The sequence below is a fragment of the Salvia miltiorrhiza genome, chromosome 3 (genome assembly GCF_028751815.1).
Source record: "Salvia miltiorrhiza cultivar Shanhuang (shh) chromosome 3, IMPLAD_Smil_shh, whole genome shotgun sequence".
Lineage (NCBI taxonomy): Eukaryota > Viridiplantae > Streptophyta > Magnoliopsida > Lamiales > Lamiaceae > Salvia > Salvia miltiorrhiza.
The window spans coordinates 54894489-54907441 of NC_080389.1; the positions used below are offsets into that span (position 1 = coordinate 54894489).

Consider the following 12953-nt stretch of genomic DNA (forward strand, 5'->3'; position numbering starts at 1 on the left):
CCTGATTGAAAAGACCAGGCTCTGATACCAGTTTGTTGTGACGGAATAGGATTAAAGAGCACAGTAAAACAGAAAACGTAAAGAAGACACAAATTTACGTGGTTCACCAATTTGGATACATCCACGGGCAGTGAGGAGAACCGATTTTATTATGCGGCTAGGGTTACAGATTACAGATCTCGACTATATATATATATATATATATATATATATATATATATATGGAATGGATCAATGAAGAATGCTAAATGTAGAAGGAAACAACGAAGGCTGAATAACTTAATACATTTACTGAATAAATCACGCGAGCGCATGAACGAAAAATGTATGTGTTTATTCAGTAAAATAACTATTCGTGCGGTCGCGTGATTTATTCGGTAAGTTTATTGACTTATTCAGAACGAAATATAGTTACTTCTTTATAGATCCCAACCCTATATATATATAGGGTGTGGTTATAATGAGAACCACACTTATCGTGAGAACATAAGAACCATTAAAATCAATGCATCTGCTATATAAATTAATGCATTCGCTATTAAATTTAATGCATCCGAAAATAATAAAAATTTTGCTCCCTTCAGGATTCGAACCCAGGATCTGCATTCATCCACCAAGATGATGCATCCACCGTAGATCTTGATGATCGAATGGCTTAAAATGGTTCTCCGTTCTAATTTTATTTAGTGGTTCTTATTTGAACCTCTCCCTATATATATATATATATATATATATATATATATATATATATATATATATATATATATAGGGGCCCGCTCCAATGAGACCCCCTAATTTTAGTGAGATCTAGGGCACGATCTGGTGCGTTTATTTTATCAATCCTATGGCTGATATTGTATCTGGAGGGTGATTTTTTTTCGCAGGGTTCGAATCCTGGAGGGAGCAGAATATTTTAAATTTTGTTATTCATCAGTATATACTGCATTGTTCATCAGTATATACGGCTCTGTTCATCAGTATATATGTCTTATTCATTACGAATTTTTAAAATTTTATTTTTCATCAGTATATACATCTTGTTCATTAGATATACGTTTTATTCATTAGTATTATATGTTTTATTCATTATACTCATGTTACACGAAAAATAGGGGGTCTCACTGGAGCGCGCCCCTATATATATATATATATATAGTACTGAGATAAAATACCTAAATTGGGCTAAAGCCCAAAACTGCATACCGTTGGGCCGGGACTGAAGCGGGAAATTCAAGACATAAAAACAAAAAGATTGCCTGAAACCTCCATGGAGGAAAATAGATCCAAAAACCAAGGGCAAAAAGTTGAAAGCAACATGTCTTCTCGCCGGTGGCGCTGCCTCCACCTCCTGAACTTTGACAACTGCCTTCTAAATTGATGAGGAGTGATATGTGCATAGTAGGGAAATGGTGTAAACCAGAGAAGTCATCCTCGCCAGAGGAGGCGTATCTGCCAGAGAAGTCATCCTCGCCAGAGGAGGCGTGTCTGCCAGAGAGGTCATCCTCGCCAGAGGAGTCGTGCTTACCAGAGAAGTCATCCTCGCCAGAGGAGGCGTATCTGCCAGAGAAGTCATCCTCGCCAGAGACGTCAACATCGCCAGAGAAGACGCCCTCGCCAGAGAAGACATTTTCACCAGAGGAGTCACTAAAAGCGCGGGGAGGTCTCCCGCGTAAAACCGAAATTACTATCTTACCCTTCAATGTATTAAAGGGGCTTAAGCCCAATTATCTTAGGGAATGGGCTTGAGGCCCTAAGGATTATTTACATGCTTATAAATAGAGACTTAGTAGTAGGTTAGAGGGGGGGATCATCTCATTATTATTCATTCATCTCTTGTAAAATGTAACTCTCTCGATTATAGTGGAAAAACCCCCAAAACACCCCGTGGACGTAGGTCTTCTCGACCGAACTACGTAAATCCGGTGTCGTTTACTGCTTTCTAGTTTAGGTGTTGGTTTCTCGTTTCACCAACTGGCGCCGTCTGTGGGAACGGATCAGAGCTATGTCGTGAGTTCCGACGAGCTTACAAAAAAAAAAAAAAAAAATTTCATCGAAGAGGGGAAAATCTCAGTACTGTTCATCGAAGAGGGGAAAATCTCAGAGCTGTTCTTCGATTTCTAGTTTCCGATTTCCAGCTTCCAGATTTCGACGGGAGGGGAGATCGGGGAAGGCAGATATTTCTTCTTCTAAATCCAATCTGGTGGATCGAGGAAATCACAAGGCCGGCCACTAAGGGCCAGATCGGGGAACGCAGATATATTTCCATCAAAGGCCCGCTTAATCTCGGTTCTAGCTCTTTCTCTCTCCAAAAGGGTGATTTTCTCTCCATACTGTTCTCTCCAGATCAATGGGCAACACCCGTCACCGCTACCTCGTTTGAGCTGAGAAGATTAGGGAAAATTTCGATCCGAGTTCTCCAATATATTTTAGGGATCCTGATTTTTTCTCTTTTGTTTGCTTATTGTGCTTACAATCGCTGATGATCTTGTTAAAATTCTTATGCGAGGACATGTATGCACTCGCGGGAATTAGGGAGCGAAGAAGGACAGGGTTTCACCGGTGGCGCAGCCAGCGCCGCGCCTCTCGCCTCGTCGCTGCTCTGCTCGGCAGCGCAGCCAGCGCCGCGCCTCTCGCCCTCGTCGCTGCTCTGCTCGACAGCGCAGTCAGCGAATCGTCGTCCTTCCGCAACCACACGGAACTCAATCCTGAATTGCAATTTCTAGCGAACCCTAGCTTTCTCTCAGCTGTAGAGTAGCACCTTGGCGGCGTAGAAGGTCACCGTCACGGCCGTCGCCGACCAAGGCGAAGTTAGTGGCAGACAAGGCTGCTAGTTGACACTAAGAGGAAGCTCAGGCAACCATATAGTAAAGATAAGTCGTTTATCTCTCTTTATTGCGCTGACATTGGGGTGAATCAATTACATTCCGCTGTTTTTCTAGTCGATTGTTGGTTTAATTGACTGAGACAGGGCATAACATAGTGCAAAATGCATTTGTGAAGGAAAAAATCTTTGCTATACTGCTTGATATTTCTTGATCCCTGTTTTACTTGGTATAGGCTGTTGCTATGTTTTGGCTCAATGAGCTCAAGGGCTTATATCAGCATGATAATATGAAGTGTTCAATAATTGCTGCTATGCGTCATTCACTAAGTTTTTCATGTGATTACACTAGTATCTGTGACATTTGGGGTTTAATATCAACTTTGATATTAATGGCAATCTCTCGTCTTTATGGTTAATGGCTGACTATCTTTGTGGGATATGATGAACAACCTCAAATGTTTTCTGAAATTCTGGTTTCTTGCCTTTTCTAGTCAGGCTGAGGGATTAACGCAGTTTGGTAATGTTTATTGGTCCCACAGTTGTAGCAGCTTTCTTTGTTGGCTGCAGTAGCTTTACAGTAACATCTCCGTATCTGCATTAGGACATTTTCTTTTCTAAGTTCACTCTGCTTAGCATCTTTCATTAAGATTTGGCGTTACCGAGGTCACTGAGGCAGTCGGGAATTGCTTCCCGCAGTCATATTCTGTTAATAAGGTTATATGTACATGTATATGAATATTGGGGTGCTGAATCTGGTGGATGTGACAGAATGTGTTATACAACGATCATGTAGCGATTGACTTTTTTGAGTCTATCATCTGCCCCGTGTTGATTCTTGGGATTTTTTGAGCTTATTATTGTTATGATTTTATTTTATAGTGCTATGATGCTATTATGGTTTTTTGGGACTTGATATTGTTGAGATATAACTCTAAACTTGGGAGTGATTTAGCTATGATTTTTGCTCTGATTTTGGGGATTAATTCTGTCATTTTGTTGGACTAACTTAGCCCTGATTTCGCATTGTGAGTTCAGGACCACCAAGACGGGTATTTCAACATTTGCTCGCTGTTGAGAACACTATGATTGCCTAGCTGAGCCAAATATGGTTTATTCATGGGAGCTCTTGACAAAAGGGGACAAATGACAGCTTCGCTAGTTACTTGCTCGGGTCATAAGCTCAACTTTTGGGGAATGTTATAGCGTTAAAAGAGGGTTGCTGAACACACTCACAAAAAAGAGACTAATCGTGTTATGGGTTTTTGGGTTAAAAACATTATTGGATTTGTGGTTTCATATCATTTGCACTGACGAATAATTATTGTTTATCCATTATACTTTCTGTTTGAGAATCGTGATTTCAGGATTGTGAATTTCAACCATTGGGACACAAATATTCTAACTTATGTGTCATTTTTGGGGATTCTCACAACTTTTATTCGGTGGAACAAATGTTTAGGGCGGCACTGTTGCTTGGGAAAAGCAAAGCGTACACTTTTTTACTTGTTAATTGATTTACAGCCCTATCTCTAAGGGCTCTCATATTTTACTAATATATGTGCTTAAGAATTCTTGTAGCACAGGATAAGCAAATTTGGGGAATGATTTGAACAATTATGGTAAATACCATAATGTAAAACAGGGTAACCCACTAGTAAGTGATAATTCAGGTATTTCGCTGAACTCTATCAATAGGATGAGCATGATTGGGATATGTGATATTTTATCGCTTGGGCAAAATCATGATTTGTACGATCTTTGATGGGATTTGAAATTTGAATAAATTCAGCGGGATATGAATATGGGAATCAAGTTGTGGCAATGGATTATATAATCTAGGGTTCGAATTCTCTTTGCAGCCCTGTCTTAAAGGGACTTTCATATTTATACTAATATCTGTGCCTAAGAGATCTTGTAGCACAGGGAAATTAAATTGGGGAAAGCTTTGAACAAAATATGGGAACCGTCATAACGTGAAAACGGTAAACCACTTGTAAGTGGTAATTCAGGTACTTCGCTGAACTTTATCTCGTGGAAGCATGTGAGCATGATGGGGGAGTATTATGCTTTATTACTAGGCAAAATTATGATCTTAGGGTATTTTATGGGAGCATGTAAGCATGATAGGGATTTGGAAAATATTCTTTTTATTTACTTGGGCAAAACCATGACTTGTATGATCTGTGTTGGGATTTATACAACAATAATTATGTTTTGGAAGCTGCACACCTTCTGCATATGTGCCTAGGGCTGGATTATGAATTGACTAAGTACACGAAGCTGCACACCTTCTGCATATGTGCTAGGGCTTGAAATGCAACTTGAATTATGTTACTTAAGAATTGTAGTTATGCTAACTCTCTCACAATCATCACAAGCATGAGCACCAAACACACACACACTTAACATGTTCATAACAGAGTATTGCACATGTCACCAGAGGGGGGAGTAGGGTGTATACCCGTAGTCCCCAATTTTCAAATTCAAAAATTGCTTCTCAGCAAGTCAAGGGAAAAACAGAGGGATCATGCTTCACCAGAGCAGAGGGGTCACACCCAACCAGAACAGAGAGGTTCCTGACAATCGTAAGCCGCGAAAGTTGGTCGTGCCATCCGGGCCTTCCATGCTCCGCGCAGAGATAGCACTTAATCATAAGCCGCGAAAGTTGGTTGCACCCCCCGGGTTTTCCATGCTCCGCGCAGAGGTTGCTTTAACCGTAAGTCACGAAAGCTGGTTACACCCCCTGGGTTTTCCATGCTCCGTGCAGGGTGTTCCTGACAATCGTAAGCCGCGAAAGTTGGTTGTGCCACCCGGGCCCTCCATGCTCCGCGCAGAGGTTCCTGACAATCGTAAGCCGCGAAAGTTGGTCGTGCCATCCGGGCCTTCCATGCTCCGCGCAGAGATAGCACTTAATCATAAGCCGCGAAAGTTGGTTGCACCCCCCGGGTTTTCCATGCTCCGCGCAGAGGTTGCTTTAACCGTAAGCCACGAAAGTTGGTGGCACCCCCTGGGTCCTCCATGCTCCGTGCAGGGTGTTCCTGTCAATCGTAAGCCGCGAAAGTTGGTTGCGCCACCCGGGCCCTCCATGCTCCGCGCAGAGATAGCACTTAATCATAAGCCGCGAAAGTTGGTTGCACCCCCCGGGTTTTCCATGCTCCGCGCAGAGGTTGCTTTAACCGTAAGCCACGAAAGTTGGTGGCACCCCCCAGGTCCTCCATGCTCCGTGCAGGGTGTTCCTGTCAATCGTAAGCCGCGAAAGTTGGTTGCGCCACCCGGGCCCTCCATGCTCCGCGCAGAGATAGCACTTAATCATAAGCCGCGAAAGTTGGTTGCACCCCCCGGGTTTTCCATGCTCCGCGCAGAGGTTGCTTTAACCGTAAGCCACGAAAGTTGGTCACACCCCCCGGGTTTTCCATGCTCCGTGCAGGGTGTTCTTTCAATCGTAAGCCGCGAAAGTTGGTTGCACCCCCCCGGGTCTTCCATGCTCCGCGCAGAGTGTTCAAGCTTGGATGGGAAGCAGCAAAGGAATGCATACAAAGGAGGGAAGCAGCTGAGGAATACTCCACCGTGATTTCACTGCTCTACCGGGATCTCAATCCTCTGTCGGGATTTCAATGCTCTTCCGGGATCTCAATCCTTTGTCGGGATTTCAATGCTCTTCCGGGATTTCAATCCTCTGTCAGGATTTCAATGCTCTACCGGGATCTCAATCCTTTGTCGGGATTTCAATGCTCTTCCGGGATTTCAATCCTCTGTCAGGATTTCAATGCTCTACCGGGATCTCAATCCTCTGTCGGGATTTCAATGCTCTTCCGGGATCTCAATCCTTTGTCGGGATTTCAATGCTCTTCCGGGATTTCAATCCTCTGTCAGGATTTCAATGCTCTACCGGGATCTCAATCCTCTGTCGGGATTTCAATGCTCTACCGGGATTTCAATCCTCTGTCGGGATTTCAATGCTCCGCCATGACTTTAATGTTCTGCTCTGACTGGGCTGGGGTACTTCTCTGCTCTGACTGGGCTGGTGTATTTCTCTGCTCTGACTGGGCTGGTGTATTTCTCTGCTCTGACCGGGCTATTCTGATGGGAATTTCTCTTATCTGATATGTATTTCTCCGCTCTGACCGGGCTATTCTGATGGGAATTTCTCTTATCTGATATGTATTTCTCTGCTCTGACCGGGTTATTCTGATGGGAATTTCTCTTATCTGATATGTATTTCTCTGTTCTGACGGGCAGTTCTCTGAGCTGATAAACATTTCTCTGCTCTGATCGTGCTGGGTATTTCTCTGTTCTACTTTACGGGCTACACTATTTTGCGTCTCTGCTCTATGGGCTGTTTTGATCTATTCTAATCGCTGCTCAGCGAGGAATAAGCCGCCTCTTGGGCGTGCCACTGTTATCTATTGGTCTTCTCACGCGCTGGATTTCTTACGCGCTCAACAACAGGGTATATTGTTCAGACTCGATAAATATTTATGACGGGTTTTCTCACATGATCAGAGTATCATATTTCTCACTTCAACAGGGGTTTTCCTATGTTATTCGGGTATTCTTGCAACGGCCTTCTGATTTATCTAACACAAAGCATTCATATTGCTTATCTATGCAAAGTATTCAATATGGGGTATTCTCAGCGCTGGTTTTCTTATGCGCTCAAAGAAATGGAAATTATTTATCTTTGTCAACATTCAACAAACAAGAAGGAAATCTAACTTGGAACTACAATTCCAAAGTCAAGGGAAAAATGCTTATCTTTGCTTTCTTATAATATTAAAACTCTTATGTCTTCATGATTTGCAGGGATTAAGGAAAACAGCGCAGCGCTGGCTTTAACGATACTTCGCTGGTTGAACACGAAGAATACCCGGTTCAACCAGACTAGGGGGGAGTGGTTGATGAGGAGTGATATGTGCATAGTAGGGAAATGGTGTAAACCAGAGAAGTCATCCTCGCCAGAGGAGGCGTATCTGCCAGAGAAGTCATCCTCGCCAGAGGAGGCGTGTCTGCCAGAGAGGTCATCCTCGCCAGAGGAGGCGTATCTGCCAGAGAAGTCATCCTCGCCAGAGACGTCAACATCGCCAGAGAAGACGCCCTCGCCAGAGAAGACATTTTCACCAGAGGAGTCACTAAAAGCGCGGGGAGGTCTCCCGCGTAAAACCGAAATTACTATCTTACCCTTCAATGTATTAAAGGGGCTTAAGCCCAATTATCTTAGGGAATGGGCTTGAGGCCCTAAGGATTATTTACATGCTTATAAATAGAGACTTAGTAGTAGGTTAGAGGGGGGGATCATCTCATTATTATTCATTCATCTCTTGTAAAATGTAACTCTCTCGATTATAGTGGAAAAACCCCCAAAACACCCCGTGGACGTAGGTCTTCTCGACCGAACCACGTAAATCCGGTGTCGTTTACTGCTTTCTAGTTTAGGTGTTGGTTTCTCGTTTCACCATAAATCTAGGTAAAGTTTGATATATATATATATATATATATATATATATATTCCCTTCGCAGTTAGGGGCTATACAATTTTTCAGGAAATGGGGTTGCGTAATTTTTTTTGGAAATAGTTATTAAAAATTAAAATGGAATTATAGGGGTAAATATGTACATATGTTATTTTTTTTCAACGAGGGATTATAAATTTATAACAATAATTTAGTGGATATATTTAAAATCACCCTTGATTGTATTGAATGCCCAATGAATCGTGGTTGGGATTATAATGATAATTTTAGTGGATATATTTAAAAGGGTAATTCTAATTATAGCCCAAATTTTACACTTTGTAGCCTCTTATATTATAAAATATTAAAAATATTTATATAAAGTCTATTTTACCCCTTAGCCCCAATTCCTTTTTATCTTTTGACGTGAACTTAGTCCCCCATTCTTCAACGGATCAAAACCTATGCCTCCTTCTTCAACGGATTAAAATCTCTTATTCAATTCATGGATTAGAGACATCATTATCCCTTATTTCATCAAAACACACACTAAAATCCTCACATTACTCATCTCCCTCACCATCTTTGCGCTCCTCGTTTCTCTACTCCTTCACATCTCATCAAATCATTCAAGAAACCTCTCTCTCTCTCTCTCTCTCTCTCTCTCTCTCTCTCATCAACATAAATTGCAATTTAATAGTGTATGAATTTATAAACAAGACAATGAAATAGTGAATATTAGGCTAGGCGGTTACTCCATTTCTCTGTAACTCAAGCGCCTTTGAATTCCGATGTTATGGTCGGAGCCTATAGCTGTGCGTTTTCACCTTTGATATGCTCGACAACACCTCCAACGACGTAATCTTTCTTATTACCGTCACTTTCTTTGCTACAAAATATATATTGAAGGGCCTCATTACTGCACATAAACTCAAAAACTCCAATAAAAGTTGTCACAGAAAATTAAAAACATTAAAAAAATTAAGGCTGGCGAGAACAAACACACACACCTTCGACTTTGTAAATATGTTGACTCATTTTACTTTCGCATCCTCTGTAATGCAATAGACACTCTTAGGACCACCACCTGAGAAAACGATGACGACAAATTAATCAGAAGTGGGAATGTGCTTGTTCTTCTATGTTTATATTTCTGGAGGCTATATATAAATATGTTATTTTAATTTGGGGCTAAGATCAAGCATTCTGATCCAAAATAAAAAAACACAAAAATCAAAGCCTTAGATCAATGCTTGCAATGCACGCTTCCCCACCGGAAGAGACAGTTGCGGCACATTATAAACAGTATATTTTAAGGTTGCTGATGCAACAGAATTCGTTTGGGTTTTGACAAATGGTTTCCTGATGGGGATGGTAATTTTAAGGTTGCTGATGTTTCGAATGAATGGAAGGGGGCGACCCTTGATGAGTTTTTGCATGAGGATTCTTGGACTTGGGATAGAGATAAGTTGGAACTGATTTTTGGAGAATGTTGGAGCAGTTGCGGCCTTGGGGAGGAGCTGATGTACCAATTTGGCCGGCGGGAAGGTTCAACGTGTACAGTGTTAAGTCGGGATATCGGTTGGCTTGTTCCATTAAACAATGGGATGAGGCCTAGAGTCACTGTGGAAATGGGTTTGGAATTAATCTGGATGATCTTCCCAAAGTTAAACTCTTGTCTAGCTGGGGCTGTTCCCACGGCGCAAGCTTTACTGAGGAGGTCGATTAATGTGTAGGAGATGTGGCGATAAGGTGGAAACAATGGAGCACGCCCTTAGGGACTGTCATTGGATCTCCTTCTGCTGGGAGGTTTGAACCCGATTTTCCATGGTGAGGAGTGTTGTATTATTTCTTGGTTTGATAGCATTCGACGGATCCCACACAAAGAGGTTCAGCAGCTTTTTGCTACTATGGTTTGGAGTTTTTGGTATGCAAGAAACATGAAGCTTTTTCAAAGAAAGGCCTATGGAATGCTACTCTCTTGCCCAGCGAGCTCTTTGGACAAAACCTGTGACTGATTCGCAGCAAATTTGCTAGATTGATGAGCCAATTTGATGCTGCTGGTTCGGGAATGGGGTTTGGATAGCTGAAGAAGGCGAAGCAGCAGCGGTCTTGTGTGGATGTTACTCTTGAGACTCATTGTTGGCGTCACGGATCCTTCTTACATTGGATAACTTCACCAGATGTGACTTTAGCTGCTCTCCTCGTCTACCCAATTATGCGCTTTCTTCTTAAGTTTTGCCTACTTTTCTTCAGCATTTGCCTCATCTACTCAACTCTTTTGTCGTTGAGTAATGCAACTCTTTTTCCCCTAAAAAATTACTTGTATACAGTGAGTTGTTAGAGCCCTACGGCCTGTCCAAAGCTTGCACGCAGTCATTTAAGATGTTTGAAAACCCAGGCGGGTACACATGGAAGTTGACGCCCCCGGCGATGAAGGATACATTTTTTGGTGAATTACAGGTACAATTAAATTTATAGTACATATAAATATATCATATTAAATTGTTAAAATGTTTGATATTAAATTAATTCTCTTTCTTTCAACAGAAAGAGTTTCAGTGGCAGCCCGAGGATGAGCGTGACGTGAGGAAAATGTGGGAGAAAAACGCCCGCAAAAGGTACTCCGACATGATGAGCGACTACAAGAAAGAGCTCAAGCAGTGTACCCGCCAAGGGAGAGAGATGTCTAGACCCGTCTGGATGACTCCCGATTTTTGGACTGGAGTCCAGGATTACTGGCAGCAACCCGAGGTTGAGGCTGTTTCTACACGAGCACGTGCCAACCGGATGTCCGAGCCCGATGGGGAGGGTACAGGGATCAGTAGGCACGTGGGCGGGTCTCAGTCGACTCGTATCCTGCAGCAGTATATGGTATGTAATTAACAAATAATTAAGTTCATATATATATATATATATATATATATATATATATATATATATAGGGTAGGGATCGATAGAGAATTATATTTTTCGAGAGAATGAAAAATAACGAATAAGTTTATAAATTTTACGAATAGATCAGCATAAATAATGAACAGATGTATTCAGTAAATATGGTAAAAATAGTGAAAATCTCGCCCCTATCAGGATTCGAACCATGGCCAAAAATCTTATTCATACGATATATTGATTTATTCATCGAAATTACAGACTTATTCGAACGCATTCTCTATTCTCAAAATATTTAGCATTCTCCATGGATCTTCTCCCTATATATATATAGGGGAAGACTACAGTAAAAACACTTCTTAAAATATAAATATAAACGTTTTTTAATGTACGAATTTTATCCAACAGGGTTACGAATTCATCCAACATGGTTACGAATTGTGAAAAATAAATTTTTGCTACTTTTGGGATTCGAACCCAGGACCACGAATTCATCCAAAAGGGTTACGAATCAACCGTAGATCTTGATGATCTAAGGGCTGAAAATCATTTATATTTTATACACTTAAGAGTGTTTTTATTCTAGCCCTCCCCTATATATATAAATATATATAAATTATTTATCTTATATAATTAGGTTCATAAGTATATATATATATAAATATATATAAATTATTTATCTTACATAAGTATATATATATATATATATATATATATATATATAAATATATATAATATCTTGACTAATATAACTTATTTATCTTATATAAATGCATCTACAGAGTTTGGAGCCTGATTTTCCCCAGGATTCACCAAACTATGCCACCTTCCTCCGCCTCCACATGTACGCCGACGGAAGTTATACGTCTCCGAGAGATGCAAGAATTGACGTAAGTGTTTAAGTTTATTCAAATATTTAGTGAATATGTATTTATTTTCTAACAATTATGCATTGTTATGTATGAATTAGGCCGAGGTTCATCGACTTACCGCTGCCACAGGACGAGAGCACCGGCTAGATGAGGTGTATTTGGAGGTGGTGCATCCGGATAGGTCACGGATCTACGGCGTCGGGAGTGCCGGGCAGAGTCAGGCTAGTAAGGGGTCTATCCGCAGCACGGGCTCTTCTGCGGTGTCTCAGCAGCTTTATGAGACACGGATCTCCACGTTGGAGGAGCGATTGGCGGCAGAGCAAGCACAACGCCAAGAGATGCAGGAGCGCATGGCGGCAGAGCAAGCAGCACGCCAAGAGATGCAGGACCGCATGACTCAATTGGAGGCGTTTATGAGGATGTATAATGCTCAGCCACCTCCACCCCCTGATGATGATGATGATGATGCTTAGGACTTTCCGTCTTTTATTACCATGCTAGACTTATATTTATGTTTTCAAACAAAATTACATTTGCACTTTCTTTTCAAATTTATGTTTTATTGAACTATATATTTCAGGTGCTTTAATTATTAAAACTATATATGTTTTATATATTTATGGCAATGATGATGATGATTGCATTTAACATAAACAAATAAATTCAAATCACATTATAATAACCAAATTAAAACACTTTTGGTGTATTAATGTTAAAAAAAATTAATAATTAAATATTAAAATTAAATATTAATTAAATATTTTACCGACGATAAAAATAAGGACCGAAACGAACTCGATCACTAATTAACAACATATTTCAGGTATTATCTCCACATATTCAAAGATTATAAATATATGAGTGAGTATATAGCATTTAAATGAATTAATAGATGTAGATATATCAATAATACGA

The 12953-nt window shown here is 40.9% G+C and overlaps 1 long non-coding RNA gene across 1 annotated transcript; it reads right to left on the reverse strand.

The window, feature by feature from the left end:
- Positions 1-8746: 8746 nt before the first annotated feature.
- LOC131014497 (uncharacterized) lies at positions 8747-9453 on the reverse strand. The gene is made up of 2 exons (XR_009098235.1): positions 9285-9453; positions 8747-9193 (listed from the first exon to the last, which is right to left on the reverse strand). It is a non-coding gene; the product is annotated as an uncharacterized LOC131014497 (long non-coding RNA).
- Positions 9454-12953: the final 3500 nt, after the last annotated feature.